Source organism: Phyllobates terribilis, unplaced genomic scaffold (assembly GCF_046119375.1).
Source record: "Phyllobates terribilis strain yellow unplaced genomic scaffold, ASM4611937v1 Scaffold_5__5_contigs__length_657084704, whole genome shotgun sequence".
NCBI lineage: Eukaryota > Metazoa > Chordata > Amphibia > Anura > Dendrobatidae > Phyllobates > Phyllobates terribilis.
In genome coordinates, this window is record NW_027362765.1 from 652,247,552 (window position 1) to 652,260,450 (window position 12,899).

Sequence of the window (12,899 nt, forward strand, 5' to 3'; positions counted from 1 at the left end):
TTGCCACATTCCATCTACTGCAGGCAGGATACCTGGCTGGCTGAATGTCGCTGAGAAGCTCACAGAGACCGCCATAAGCAACAGTTTAACAGAATGCCACAGACTAATCAACCAAACTTTTTGGGTTGGGTTCTCTTTTATAGTCTGCAGGCATTAAATGAAAGAAGTCAGTGTTCCAGCAGAAGGAGACAACGTTTCAGAAAAGGCATTGTAGCAAACCAAAAAAGAAATTTTAAGCGCAGCAGAGTAACCAGCGCACATACCTGTTAGCTCAGGTGAGTTTAAAAGGCTGCTGTTGATAACAAGGGCATTTGCTAAATAGATGGTGTGTGTGCAACAATATACTGAAAGGTCAATTATATTGTGCAGCTTATCTCACCACCTGTAGTTATTTAGGTGAAAGCTCCAAAATGCTTGCCTAATATGTCTGTTTATCCAAAAGGAAGTAAAAAGGGAGAGCTAGAAAGATAGCATTGCATCACATTACATGGCAATGCAATGCACAGTTGCTGAAGTTGAACCAAAATGAGCTTGTAATCTGGCTTCTGCAACTTTGAACATGAAAAATCCAATGAGGAGAAGAAAAGCAAAGCCAAAGAGTCCATCCCAAAATCCGACAAACAAGCAAAATGAACAAAAAACATTGAATTCAATTCTTTCTGATTTTAGAAACTGCATTAAAGAAGGGGTGCACCGGTCCTGGAGATACTGCAATACCAGGTCAATGCGTGGAGTGGACAGAGCAAGCTCTTTTTCCATCTCCCTGTTCTAAAAATCCATTTAATATATGGTCCCCAGATAGGGGACGTATCAGATATTAAACTGATAAGAACAGATTTTTTGATTGAAGCTGCATCCAAGGCACTGAAAAATGTGACCGAAGTCACACCAAAACAGCGCACGAGGCGAGGATTCATGTGGACCCTTCCCGGAGGAGAGGGTCCCCAATAAACCATCCCCATCCCTCCGAGCCAGAAGGCCACAGCGAGTGTCAGGGATCTCCGATGCTCTCCCTAGCCGAAGCCGGAGAAGAGCCGTTTTCGTGCTCCCAGCTTCCATCTAGGCTGCCACCCTAGTGGAGCTGGAGCCTGTGTTGGTTTCTCAGCCCAAAGCTGACCGGACCTCCGACCGGGTTTATAAAAATTCCCCTTCCTAGCCCGGAGGCCAGGAATAGGGGGGGTTGCTCAGAAAGTATGATTGGCAAAGGTGCGGCGTGCAACGAAGCCAAGTCTTTCTGGGGTTCCCAGTCCCAGTAAGCTTGGACTCCCACCAGGGCGCCTACTCCTGGGGCACATTGCTCCAAAGCCCTCACACTTACCCAGCCTAGTGACTTCGATCCTGGAGGGCCATGTTTTCCATCAGATAACTCTTTGAGCCACCTGGCGTACTAACAAGTGCACCAAACCAGTGTGTAATATGCATCAATTTACTAGGGCAGCCCAAGGACAAAACTGCCTTTTCAAAAGATACTACACTTGATCTTAGCCAAAAGGCCGAGAAGCGATAACCAGAATTGGTTTCAAACTACGGAGCCACCCAAGGATCCTGAAAAGTCCATTTGTGGAGATGAGCTCCTGGACTCCCGTTAAGAAGACATGTTGTCAACCTCTAGATCCCTTACATGCCTGCACTTTTCGGCTTGCTGCTGCTGCAATCCACTCGTTTTAGATCTGCATAACTCCACCTCTTTAAACACAGCACCTTCACCCCCTGCTGTTCCCACCCGCCTCAACACCGTTGGAAGGGAGGAGAACCAATTAAGGCGGGGGGTGGGGTGGAACGAGCAGCTGTCTACCCTTAGCAGGAGGGCTCCTGATTACATACCTCTCCTGCTGCTGCTTCTGCTGGCTGTCCAGCAGCAGACTGAAGGTGGCTGCTGCTGTGCACAGGTATATAAAGGCTCAGAGCCTATTATGACACGCGCAGCCAGCGTTCCATTGCCACATTCCATCTACTGCAGGCAGGATACCTGGTTGGCTGAATGTCGCTGAGAAGCTCACAGAGACCGCCATAAGCAACAGTTTAACAGAATGCCACAGACTAATCAACCAAACTTTTTGGGTTGGGTTCTCTTTTATAGTCTGCAGGCATTAAATGAAAGAAGTCAGTGTTCCAGCAGAAGGAGACAACGTTTCAGAAAAGGCATTGTAGCAAACCAAAAAAGAAATTTTAAGCGCAGCAGAGTAACCAGCGCACATACCTGTTAGCTCAGGTGAGTTTAAAAGGCTGCTGTTGATAACAAGGGCATTTGCTAAATAGATGGTGTGTGTGCAACAATATACTGAAAGGTCAATTATATTGTGCAGCTTATCTCACCACCTGTAGTTATTTAGGTGAAAGCTCCAAAATGCTTGCCTAATATGTCTGTTTATCCAAAAGGAAGTAAAAAGGGAGAGCTAGAAAGATAGCATTGCATCACATTACATGGCAATGCAATGCACAGTTGCTGAAGTTGAACCAAAATGAGCTTGTAATCTGGCTTCTGCAACTTTGAACATGAAAAATCCAATGAGGAGAAGAAAAGCAAAGCCAAAGAGTCCATCCCAAAATCCGACAAACAAGCAAAATGAACAAAAAACATTGAATTCAATTCTTTCTGATTTTAGAAACTGCATTAAAGAAGGGGTGCACCGGTCCTGGAGATACTGCAATACCAGGTCAATGCGTGGAGTGGACAGAGCAAGCTCTTTTTCCATCTCCCTGTTCTAAAAATCCATTTAATATATGGTCCCCAGATAGGGGACGTATCAGATATTAAACTGATAAGAACAGATACTACACTTGATCTTAGCCAAAAGGCCGAGAAGCGATAACCAGAATTGGTTTCAAACTACGGAGCCACCCAAGGATCCTGAAAAGTCCATTTGTGGAGATGAGCTCCTGGACTCCCGTTAAGAAGACATGTTGTCAACCTCTAGATCCCTTACATGCCTGCACTTTTCGGCTTGCTGCTGCTGCAATCCACGCGTTTTAGATCTGCATAACTCCACCTCTTTAAACACAGCACCTTCACCCCCTGCTGTTCCCACCCGCCTCAACACCGTTGGAAGGGAGGAGAACCAATTAAGGCGGGGGGTGGGGTGGAACGAGCAGCTGTCTACCCTTAGCAGGAGGGCTCCTGATTACATACCTCTCCTGCTGCTGCTGCTGCTGGCTGTCCAGCAGCAGACTGAAGGTGGCTGCTGCTGTGCACAGGTATATAAAGGCTCAGAGCCTATTATGACACGCGCAGCCAGCGTTCCATTGCCACATTCCATCTACTGCAGGCAGGATACCTGGCTGGCTGAATGTCGCTGAGAAGCTCACAGAGACCGCCATAAGCAACAGTTTAACAGAATGCCACAGACTAATCAACCAAACTTTTTGGGTTGGGTTCTCTTTTATAGTCTGCAGGCATTAAATGAAAGAAGTCAGTGTTCCAGCAGAAGGAGACAACGTTTCAGAAAAGGCATTGTAGCAAACCAAAAAAGAAATTTTAAGCGCAGCAGAGTAACCAGCGCACATACCTGTTAGCTCAGGTGAGTTTAAAAGGCTGCTGTTGATAACAAGGGCATTTGCTAAATAGATGGTGTGTGTGCAACAATATACTGAAAGGTCAATTATATTGTGCAGCTTATCTCACCACCTGTAGTTATTTAGGTGAAAGCTCCAAAATGCTTGCCTAATATGTCTGTTTATCCAAAAGGAAGTAAAAAGGGAGAGCTAGAAAGATAGCATTGCATCACATTACATGGCAATGCAATGCACAGTTGCTGAAGTTGAACCAAAATGAGCTTGTAATCTGGCTTCTGCAACTTTGAACATGAAAAATCCAATGAGGAGAAGAAAAGCAAAGCCAAAGAGTCCATCCCAAAATCCGATAAACAAGCAAAATGAACAAAAAACATTGAATTCAATTCTTTCTGATTTTAGAAACTGCATTAAAGAAGGGGTGCACCGGTCCTGGAGATACTGCAATACCAGGTCAATGCGTGGAGTGGACAGAGCAAGCTCTTTTTCCATCTCCCTGTTCTAAAAATCCATTTAATATATGGTCCCCAGATAGGGGACGTATCAGATATTAAACTGATAAGAACAGATACTACACTTGATCTTAGCCAAAAGGCCGAGAAGCGATAACCAGAATTGGTTTCAAACTACGGAGCCACCCAAGGATCCTGAAAAGTCCATTTGTGGAGATGAGCTCCTGGACTCCCGTTAAGAAGACATGTTGTCAACCTCTAGATCCCTTACATGCCTGCACTTTTCGGCTTGCTGCTGCTGCAATCCACGCGTTTTAGATCTGCATAACTCCACCTCTTTAAACACAGCACCTTCACCCCCTGCTGTTCCCACCCGCCTCAACACCGTTGGAAGGGAGGAGAACCAATTAAGGCGGGGGGTGGGGTGGAACGAGCAGCTGTCTACCCTTAGCAGGAGGGCTCCTGATTACATACCTCTCCTGCTGCTGCTTCTGCTGGCTGTCCAGCAGCAGACTGAAGGTGGCTGCTGCTGTGCACAGGTATATAAAGGCTCAGAGCCTATTATGACATGCGCAGCCAGCGTTCCATTGCCACATTCCATCTACTGCAGGCAGGATACCTGGCTGGCTGAATGTCGCTGAGAAGCTCACAGAGACCGCCATAAGCAACAGTTTAACAGAATGCCACAGACTAATCAACCAAACTTTTTGGGTTGGGTTCTCTTTTATAGTCTGCAGGCATTAAATGAAAGAAGTCAGTGTTCCAGCAGAAGGAGACAACGTTTCAGAAAAGGCATTGTAGCAAACGAAAAAAGAAATTTTAAGCGCAGCAGAGTAACCAGCGCACATACCTGTTAGCTCAGGTGAGTTTAAAAGGCTGCTGTTGATAACAAGGGCATTTGCTAAATAGATGGTGTGTGTGCAACAATATACTGAAAGGTCAATTATATTGTGCAGCTTATCTCACCACCTGTAGTTATTTAGGTGAAAGCTCCAAAATGCTTGCCTAATATGTCTGTTTATCCAAAAGGAAGTAAAAAGGGAGAGCTAGAAAGATAGCATTGCATCACATTACATGGCAATGCAATGCACAGTTGCTGAAGTTGAACCAAAATGAGCTTGTAATCTGGCTTCTGCAACTTTGAACATGAAAAATCCAATGAGGAGAAGAAAAGCAAAGCCAAAGAGTCCATCCCAAAATCCGACAAACAAGCAAAATGAACAAAAAACATTGAATTCAATTCTTTCTGATTTTAGAAACTGCATTAAAGAAGGGGTGCACCGGTCCTGGAGATACTGCAATACCAGGTCAATGCGTGGAGTGGACAGAGCAAGCTCTTTTTCCATCTCCCTGTTCTAAAAATCCATTTAATATATGGTCCCCAGATAGGGGACGTATCAGATATTAAACTGATAAGAACAGATACTACACTTGATCTTAGCCAAAAGGCCGAGAAGCGATAACCAGAATTGGTTTCAAACTACGGAGCCACCCAAGGATCCTGAAAAGTCCATTTGTGGAGATGAGCTCCTGGACTCCCGTTAAGAAGACATGTTGTCAACCTCTAGATCCCTTACATGCCTGCACTTTTCGGCTTGCTGCTGCTGCAATCCACGCGTTTTAGATCTGCATAACTCCACCTCTTTAAACACAGCACCTTCACCCCCTGCTGTTCCCACCCGCCTCAACACCGTTGGAAGGGAGGAGAACCAATTAAGGCGGGGGGTGGGGTGGAACGAGCAGCTGTCTACCCTTAGCAGGAGGGCTCCTGATTACATACCTCTCCTGCTGTTGCTGCTGGCTGTCCAGCAGCAGATTGAAGGTGGCTGCTGCTGTGCACAGGTATATAAAGGCTCAGAGCCTATTATGACACGCGCAGCCAGCGTTCCATTGCCACATTCCATCTACTGCAGGCAGGATACCTGGCTGGCTGAATGTCGCTGAGAAGCTCACAGAGACCGCCATAAGCAACAGTTTAACAGAATGCCACAGACTAATCAACCAAACTTTTTGGGTTGGGTTCTCTTTTATAGTCTGCAGGCATTAAATGAAAGAAGTCAGTGTTCCAGCAGAAGGAGACAACGTTTCAGAAAAGGCATTGTAGCAAACCAAAAAAGAAATTTTAAGCGCAGCAGAGTAACCAGCGCACATACCTGTTAGCTCAGGTGAGTTTAAAAGGCTGCTGTTGATAACAAGGGCATTTGCTAAATAGATGGTGTGTGTGCAACAATATACTGAAAGGTCAATTATATTGTGCAGCTTATCTCACCACCTGTAGTTATTTAGGTGAAAGCTCCAAAATGCTTGCCTAATATGTCTGTTTATCCAAAAGGAAGTAAAAAGGGAGAGCTAGAAAGATAGCATTGCATCACATTACATGGCAATGCAATGCACAGTTGCTGAAGTTGAACCAAAATGAGCTTGTAATCTGGCTTCTGCAACTTTGAACATGAAAAATCCAATGAGGAGAAGAAAAGCAAAGCCAAAGAGTCCATCCCAAAATCCGACAAACAAGCAAAATGAACAAAAAACATTGAATTCAATTCTTTCTGATTTTAGAAACTGCATTAAAGAAGGGGTGCACCGGTCCTGGAGATACTGCAATACCAGGTCAATGCGTGGAGTGGACAGAGCAAGCTCTTTTTCCATCTCCCTGTTCTAAAAATCCATTTAATATATGGTCCCTAGATAGGGGACGTATCAGATATTAAACTGATAAGAACAGATACTACACTTGATCTTAGCCAAAAGGCCGAGAAGCGATAACCAGAATTGGTTTCAAACTACGGAGCCACCCAAGGATCCTGAAAAGTCCATTTGTGGAGATGAGCTCCTGGACTCCCGTTAAGAAGACATGTTGTCAACCTCTAGATCCCTTACATGCCTGCACTTTTCGGCTTGCTGCTGCTGCAATCCACGCGTTTTAGATCTGCATAACTCCACCTCTTTAAACACAGCACCTTCACCCCCTGCTGTTCCCACCCGCCTCAACACCGTTGGAAGGGAGGAGAACCAATTAAGGCGGGGGGTGGGGTGGAACGAGCAGCTGTCTACCCTTAGCAGGAGGGCTCCTGATTACATACCTCTCCTGCTGCTGCTGCTGCTGGCTGTCCAGCAGCAGACTGAAGGTGGCTGCTGCTGTGCACAGGTATATAAAGGCTCAGAGCCTATTATGACACGCGCAGCCAGCGTTCCATTGCCACATTCCATCTACTGCAGGCAGGATACCTGGCTGGCTGAATGTCGCTGAGAAGCTCACAGAGACCGCCATAAGCAACAGTTTAACAGAATGCCACAGACTAATCAACCAAACTTTTTGGGTTGGGTTCTCTTTTATAGTCTGCAGGCATTAAATGAAAGAAGTCAGTGTTCCAGCAGAAGGAGACAATGTTTCAGAAAAGGCATTGTAGCAAACCAAAAAAGAAATTTTAAGCGCAGCAGAGTAACCAGCGCACATACCTGTTAGCTCAGGTGAGTTTAAAAGGCTGCTGTTGATAACAAGGGCATTTGCTAAATAGATGGTGTGTGTGCAACAATATACTGAAAGGTCAATTATATTGTGCAGCTTATCTCACCACCTGTAGTTATTTAGGTGAAAGCTCCAAAATGCTTGCCTAATATGTCTGTTTATCCAAAAGGAAGTAAAAAGGGAGAGCTAGAAAGATAGCATTGCATCACATTACATGGCAATGCAATGCACAGTTGCTGAAGTTGAACCAAAATGAGCTTGTAATCTGGCTTCTGCAACTTTGAACATGAAAAATCCAATGAGGAGAAGAAAAGCAAAGCCAAAGAGTCCATCCCAAAATCCGACAAACAAGCAAAATGAACAAAAAACATTGAATTCAATTCTTTCTGATTTTAGAAACTGCATTAAAGAAGGGGTGCACCGGTCCTGGAGATACTGCAATACCAGGTCAATGCGTGGAGTGGACAGAGCAAGCTCTTTTTCCATCTCCCTGTTCTAAAAATCCATTTAATATATGGTCCCCAGATAGGGGACGTATCAGATATTAAACTGATAAGAACAGATACTACACTTGATCTTAGCCAAAAGGCCGAGAAGCGATAACCAGAATTGGTTTCAAACTACGGAGCCACCCAAGGATCCTGAAAAGTCCATTTGTGGAGATGAGCTCCTGGACTCCCGTTAAGAAGACATGTTGTCAACCTCTAGATCCCTTACATGCCTGCACTTTTCGGCTTGCTGCTGCTGCAATCCACGCGTTTTAGATCTGCATAACTCCACCTCTTTAAACACAGCACCTTCACCCCCTGCTGTTCCCACCCGCCTCAGCACCGTTGGAAGGGAGGAGAACCAATTAAGGCGGGGGGTGGGGTGGAACGAGCAGCTGTCTACCCTTAGCAGGAGGGCTCCTGATTACATACCTCTCCTGCTGCTGCTGCTGCTGGCTGTCCAGCAGCAGACTGAAGGTGGCTGCTGCTGTGCACAGGTATATAAAGGCTCAGAGCCTATTATGACACGCGCAGCCAGCGTTCCATTGCCACATTCCATCTACTGCAGGCAGGATACCTGGCTGGCTGAATGTCGCTGAGAAGCTCACAGAGACCGCCATAAGCAACAGTTTAACAGAATGCCACAGACTAATCAACCAAACTTTTTGGGTTGGGTTCTCTTTTATAGTCTGCAGGCATTAAATGAAAGAAGTCAGTGTTCCAGCAGAAGGAGACAACGTTTCAGAAAAGGCATTGTAGCAAACCAAAAAAGAAATTTTAAGCGCAGCAGAGTAACCAGCGCACATACCTGTTAGCTCAGGTGAGTTTAAAAGGCTGCTGTTGATAACAAGGGCATTTGCTAAATAGATGGTGTGTGTGCAACAATATACTGAAAGGTCAATTATATTGTGCAGCTTATCTCACCACCTGTAGTTATTTAGGTGAAAGCTCCAAAATGCTTGCCTAATATGTCTGTTTATCCAAAAGGAAGTAAAAAGGGAGAGCTAGAAAGATAGCATTGCATCACATTACATGGCAATGCAATGCACAGTTGCTGAAGTTGAACCAAAATGAGCTTGTAATCTGGCTTCTGCAACTTTGAACATGAAAAATCCAATGAGGAGAAGAAAAGCAAAGCCAAAGAGTCCATCCCAAAATCCGACAAACAAGCAAAATGAACAAAAAACATTGAATTCAATTCTTTCTGATTTTAGAAACTGCATTAAAGAAGGGGTGCACCGGTCCTGGAGATACTGCAATACCAGGTCAATGCGTGGAGTGGACAGAGCAAGCTCTTTTTCCATCTCCCTGTTCTAAAAATCCATTTAATATATGGTCCCCAGATAGGGGACGTATCAGATATTAAACTGATAAGAACAGATACTACACTTGATCTTAGCCAAAAGGCCGAGAAGCGATAACCAGAATTGGTTTCAAACTACGGAGCCACCCAAGGATCCTGAAAAGTCCATTTGTGGAGATGAGCTCCTGGACTCCTGTTAAGAAGACATGTTGTCAACCTCTAGATCCCTTACATGCCTGCACTTTTCGGCTTGCTGCTGCTGAAATCCACGCGTTTTAGATCTGCATAACTCCACCTCTTTAAACACAGCACCTTCACCCCCTGCTGTTCCCACCCGCCTCAACACCGTTGGAAGGGAGGAGAACCAATTAAGGCGGGGGGTGGGGTGGAACGAGCAGCTGTCTACCCTTAGCAGGAGGGCTCCTGATTACATACCTCTCCTGCTGCTGCTGCTGCTGGCTGTCCAGCAGCAGACTGAAGGTGGCTGCTGCTGTGCACAGGTATATAAAGGCTCAGAGCCTATTATGACACGCGCAGCCAGCGTTCCATTGCCACATTCCATCTACTGCAGGCAGGATACCTGGCTGGCTGAATGTCGCTGAGAAGCTCACAGAGACCGCCATAAGCAACAGTTTAACAGAATGCCACAGACTAATCAACCAAACTTTTTGGGTTGGGTTCTCTTTTATAGTCTGCAGGCATTAAATGAAAGAAGTCAGTGTTCCAGCAGAAGGAGACAACGTTTCAGAAAAGGCATTGTAGCAAACCAAAAAAGAAATTTTAAGCGCAGCAGAGTAACCAGCGCACATACCTGTTAGCTCAGGTGAGTTTAAAAGGCTGCTGTTGATAACAAGGGCATTTGCTAAATAGATGGTGTGTGTGCAACAATATACTGAAAGGTCAATTATATTGTGCAGCTTATCTCACCACCTGTAGTTATTTAGGTGAAAGCTCCAAAATGCTTGCCTAATATGTCTGTTTATCCAAAAGGAAGTAAAAAGGGAGAGCTAGAAAGATAGCATTGCATCACATTACATGGCAATGCAATGCACAGTTGCTGAAGTTGAACCAAAATGAGCTTGTAATCTGGCTTCTGCAACTTTGAACATGAAAAATCCAATGAGGAGAAGAAAAGCAAAGCCAAAGAGTCCATCCCAAAATCCGACAAACAAGCAAAATGAACAAAAAACATTGAATTCAATTCTTTCTGATTTTAGAAACTGCATTAAAGAAGGGGTGCACCGGTCCTGGAGATACTGCAATACCAGGTCAATGCGTGGAGTGGACAGAGCAAGCTCTTTTTCCATCTCCCTGTTCTAAAAATCCATTTAATATATGGTCCCCAGATAGGGGACGTATCAGATATTAAACTGATAAGAACAGATACTACACTTGATCTTAGCCAAAAGGCCGAGAAGCGATAACCAGAATTGGTTTCAAACTACGGAGCCACCCAAGGATCCTGAAAAGTCCATTTGTGGAGATGAGCTCCTGGACTCCCGTTAAGAAGACATGTTGTCAACCTCTAGATCCCTTACATGCCTGCACTTTTCGGCTTGCTGCTGCTGCAATCCACGCGTTTTAGATCTGCATAACTCCACCTCTTTAAACACAGCACCTTCACCCCCTGCTGTTCCCACCCGCCTCAACACCGTTGGAAGGGAGGAGAACCAATTAAGGCGGGGGGTGGGGTGGAACGAGCAGCTGTCTACCCTTAGCAGGAGGGCTCCTGATTACATACCTCTCCTGCTGCTGCTGCTGCTGGCTGTCCAGCAGCAGACTGAAGGTGGCTGCTGCTGTGCACAGGTATATAAAGGCTCAGAGCCTATTATGACACGCGCAGCCAGCGTTCCATTGCCACATTCCATCTACTGCAGGCAGGATACCTGGCTGGCTGAATGTCGCTGAGAAGCTCACAGAGACCGCCATAAGCAACAGTTTAACAGAATGCCACAGACTAATCAACCAAACTTTTTGGGTTGGGTTCTCTTTTATAGTCTGCAGGCATTAAATGAAAGAAGTCAGTGTTCCAGCAGAAGGAGACAACGTTTCAGAAAAGGCATTGTAGCAAACCAAAAAAGAAATTTTAAGCGCAGCAGAGTAACCAGCGCACATACCTGTTAGCTCAGGTGAGTTTAAAAGGCTGCTGTTGATAACAAGGGCATTTGCTAAATAGATGGTGTGTGTGCAACAATATACTGAAAGGTCAATTATATTGTGCAGCTTATCTCACCACCTGTAGTTATTTAGGTGAAAGCTCCAAAATGCTTGCCTAATATGTCTGTTTATCCAAAAGGAAGTAAAAAGGGAGAGCTAGAAAGATAGCATTGCATCACATTACATGGCAATGCAATGCACAGTTGCTGAAGTTGAACCAAAATGAGCTTGTAATCTGGCTTCTGCAACTTTGAACATGAAAAATCCAATGAGGAGAAGAAAAGCAAAGCCAAAGAGTCCATCCCAAAATCCGACAAACAAGCAAAATGAACAAAAAACATTGAATTCAATTCTTTCTGATTTTAGAAACTGCATTAAAGAAGGGGTGCACCGGTCCTGGAGATACTGCAATACCAGGTCAATGCGTGGAGTGGACAGAGCAAGCTCTTTTTCCATCTCCCTGTTCTAAAAATCCATTTAATATATGGTCCCCAGATAGGGGACGTATCAGATATTAAACTGATAAGAACAGATACTACACTTGATCTTAGCCAAAAGGCCGAGAAGCGATAACCAGAATTGGTTTCAAACTACGGAGCCACCCAAGGATCCTGAAAAGTCCATTTGTGGAGATGAGCTCCTGGACTCCCGTTAAGAAGACATGTTGACAACCTCTAGATCCCTTACATGCCTGCACTTTTCGGCTTGCTGCTGCTGCAATCCACGCGTTTTAGATCTGCATAACTCCACCTCTTTAAACACAGCACCTTCACCCCCTGCTGTTCCCACCCGCCTCAGCACCGTTGGAAGGGAGGAGAACCAATTAAGGCGGGGGGTGGGGTGGAACGAGCAGCTGTCTACCCTTAGCAGGAGGGCTCCTGATTACATACCTCTCCTGCTGCTGCTGCTGCTGGCTGTCCAGCAGCAGACTGAAGGTGGCTGCTGCTGTGCACAGGTATATAAAGGCTCAGAGCCTATTATGACACGCGCAGCCAGCGTTCCATTGCCACATTCCATCTACTGCAGGCAGGATACCTGGCTGGCTGAATGTCGCTGAGAAGCTCACAGAGACCGCCATAAGCAACAGTTTAACAGAATGCCACAGACTAATCAACCAAACTTTTTGGGTTGGGTTCTCTTTTATAGTCTGCAGGCATTAAATGAAAGAAGTCAGTGTTCCAGCAGAAGGAGACAACGTTTCAGAAAAGGCATTGTAGCAAACCAAAAAAGAAATTTTAAGCGCAGCAGAGTAACCAGCGCACATACCTGTTAGCTCAGGTGAGTTTAAAAGGCTGCTGTTGATAACAAGGGCATTTGCTAAATAGATGGTGTGTGTGCAACAATATACTGAAAGGTCAATTATATTGTGCAGCTTATCTCACCACCTGTAGTTATTTAGGTGAAAGCTCCAAAATGCTTGCCTAATATGTCTGTTTATCCAAAAGGAAGTAAAAAGGGAGAGCTAGAAAGATAGCATTGCATCACATTACATGGCAATGCAATGCACAGTTGCTGAAGTT

General features: G+C 45.2%; 9 non-coding genes and 1 pseudogene across 9 annotated transcripts; all 10 read right to left on the reverse strand.

Moving 5' to 3' along the window:
* Positions 1–683: 683 nt before the first annotated feature.
* On the reverse strand, positions 684–865 carry LOC141150179 (U2 spliceosomal RNA). Its single transcript, XR_012246445.1, has one exon. It is a non-coding gene; the product is annotated as a U2 spliceosomal RNA (small nuclear RNA).
* Positions 866–1,389: 524 nt separating this feature from the next.
* Positions 1,390–1,505, reverse strand: LOC141151093 (U2 spliceosomal RNA; annotated as a pseudogene).
* A 1,115-nt stretch (positions 1,506–2,620) lies between these two features.
* LOC141274656 (U2 spliceosomal RNA) lies at positions 2,621–2,811 on the reverse strand. The gene has a single exon (XR_012322927.1). It is a non-coding gene; the product is annotated as a U2 spliceosomal RNA (small nuclear RNA).
* Positions 2,812–3,926: 1,115 nt separating this feature from the next.
* LOC141274657 (U2 spliceosomal RNA) lies at positions 3,927–4,117 on the reverse strand. The gene has a single exon (XR_012322928.1). It is a non-coding gene; the product is annotated as a U2 spliceosomal RNA (small nuclear RNA).
* Positions 4,118–5,232: 1,115 nt separating this feature from the next.
* On the reverse strand, positions 5,233–5,423 carry LOC141274658 (U2 spliceosomal RNA). The gene has a single exon (XR_012322929.1). It is a non-coding gene; the product is annotated as a U2 spliceosomal RNA (small nuclear RNA).
* A 1,112-nt stretch (positions 5,424–6,535) lies between these two features.
* On the reverse strand, positions 6,536–6,726 carry LOC141149855 (U2 spliceosomal RNA). The gene has a single exon (XR_012246137.1). It is a non-coding gene; the product is annotated as a U2 spliceosomal RNA (small nuclear RNA).
* Positions 6,727–7,841: 1,115 nt separating this feature from the next.
* On the reverse strand, positions 7,842–8,032 carry LOC141274659 (U2 spliceosomal RNA). Its single transcript, XR_012322930.1, has one exon. It is a non-coding gene; the product is annotated as a U2 spliceosomal RNA (small nuclear RNA).
* Positions 8,033–9,147: 1,115 nt separating this feature from the next.
* On the reverse strand, positions 9,148–9,338 carry LOC141274660 (U2 spliceosomal RNA). Its single transcript, XR_012322931.1, has one exon. It is a non-coding gene; the product is annotated as a U2 spliceosomal RNA (small nuclear RNA).
* A 1,115-nt stretch (positions 9,339–10,453) lies between these two features.
* LOC141274661 (U2 spliceosomal RNA) lies at positions 10,454–10,644 on the reverse strand. Its single transcript, XR_012322932.1, has one exon. It is a non-coding gene; the product is annotated as a U2 spliceosomal RNA (small nuclear RNA).
* A 1,115-nt stretch (positions 10,645–11,759) lies between these two features.
* Positions 11,760–11,950, reverse strand: LOC141274663 (U2 spliceosomal RNA). Its single transcript, XR_012322934.1, has one exon. It is a non-coding gene; the product is annotated as a U2 spliceosomal RNA (small nuclear RNA).
* Between the last annotated feature and the right edge of the window lie 949 nt (positions 11,951–12,899).